Genomic DNA, 1,811 nt, shown 5'->3' with positions numbered 1-1,811 from the left:
CCCCCCTCCTTTTTTACCCTCTGCACGCCAGATGGCAACGTAATGAGGCGACGGTGAGCAAGATAGTACTGTACTTTTAAAAAGATGAAGTGCACGAAAAGCATAGTCGAAATAAGTGTACTTTAATTTGTTATTAGCAATGTCCAGTAAGCAATATATGGGTTTGCCTCGCGGGAAGTCATTACCGGGCCACAGTTTCGGAGGTAATGTCCGTCTCCAACAAGACTGGGCAATATGATCATAATTGTAGAGGTTTTACAACTCTATTCACACTATTTATTTAATTCAGAAGGCAGGCTGCTTTGACCCTGCCCGCTAGGCTGAGAGGGTCAAATCGTCTCATCAGAAAGACGGAGATACTCGCCTAGCCACTATATTTTAGACACTGACTGGCAAAGTAGACATTTAGATAATTAAGTTTTGATTTTTTTTCGATCTTTAAGGCACTTGCAACACAATAAGGCCATATAAGAGCCGAAGATTAGAGAACAAACACAAAAAGGAGGAGAGATCAGGACGATATATATTTGATAGGGAAAACACAGCAAGCCAAACCACAATAGCCGCCAACCATCCACTATTTAGACGCAGGTAAAACAACCCAAGTCCAAGAAAGTCCGTTTGAGGCACGAATCATGATTGCCTGCATGGTAGCCCAGCATGACACAAATAATTGAGTTAAAGGCAAGCATTTGCTGTCGGGGAAACCGTAACATGGTCCGCCTCAGGGGTTGGTAGGCAAAGTTTCTTTCCACATAGGCCAGACTGTAACTGAAAGAGAGGAATGTCAGCCAAACAGACGCCAAGAGAAAACAGAAACCCACGTGGAGGAACCATTCAATAATGTATGTCCAGTTTCTCTATGTGGCTAGTATCAAAACAATGAGGGTCGTTTATAATACCACCGCAGGCCACAAGCTAGTCAGGAAAGTGAAGAAGGAATAGGGGGAGGGGGGTGGCTCTTTGATTTGTTTTTAATTCTTTATCATCTTTTAAAAAGAAATCCAGTAACCCAGCCCTTCAGACATTGCATTGGTTTCTATCAGAACAATCCCTTTGACTCAAACAGAAATCGTTTGGTTTGGTTTGGTTTTTCTACAGAACTGATCGAGTACCAAAAACCCAATATCGGTGGTCATTTCTTTTTCGTTCTCACGCCTTTGGGCCCATTCTTCATTCTGTCCATCTGCAGCAAGCTGGAAATCATCAAATAATGTTAAACAAAGATAAAGAACAAATAATGTCTTTTCAAAAAAGCCATTTTAAGGAGACCAAACAAAACTAAATCCCATTCGCATTGTTTAACAACCCAACACCGTCCACCGTCAACCTCAAAGAAGTCGGAGAAAAACAATTAAAATTACAAACCACACACCAGTGCTTCATTTATCGATATAAAAAGCACATGCACAAATTTCAAACAGGGTACACTATCTTTCACGTTTACATCACCTGCGTATACAGATTACGTCAAATGCTCCAGTGCTCCCAAATATACCTCGGTCCTTAACCTCATCTTAAAGCCCCGACAGTGTTTCAATATCTATGTCTGCTTGACACCGTGGTACTTGACACTATTCAATAAGTTATCGCCCTAGGTGTTATCGCCATGTCAATGTGTGGGGCAGTGGGGCCAAACAAAGCCACAGTCATTGTGGACACTGTAAGGGCAGAAACTCAGGCCTTCTGTCCTGATATTTCGGCAACTCAAATTCGTCCGTTTGAGTACACGCACGACACACAAGCAGATACACATGACATGTAATAATAAATAAATGTGAATGCGTGTGCGCGCGCGTGCGAGTGTGTGT

The 1,811-nt window shown here is 42.3% G+C and overlaps 1 protein-coding gene across 2 annotated transcripts in view; it reads right to left on the bottom strand.

Annotated features, from left to right (window-relative positions):
• Positions 1-1,811, bottom strand: part of LOC101851492 (GTP-binding protein ypt1) — a 44,858-nt gene that overhangs the window by 25,203 nt on the left and 17,844 nt on the right. The window lies entirely within an intron of this gene.

The sequence above is a fragment of the Aplysia californica genome, unplaced genomic scaffold, assembly GCF_000002075.1.
Source record: "Aplysia californica isolate F4 #8 unplaced genomic scaffold, AplCal3.0 scaffold00125, whole genome shotgun sequence".
Lineage (NCBI taxonomy): Eukaryota > Metazoa > Mollusca > Gastropoda > Aplysiida > Aplysiidae > Aplysia > Aplysia californica.
This window is presented reverse-complemented; position numbering and strand designations above follow the sequence as displayed.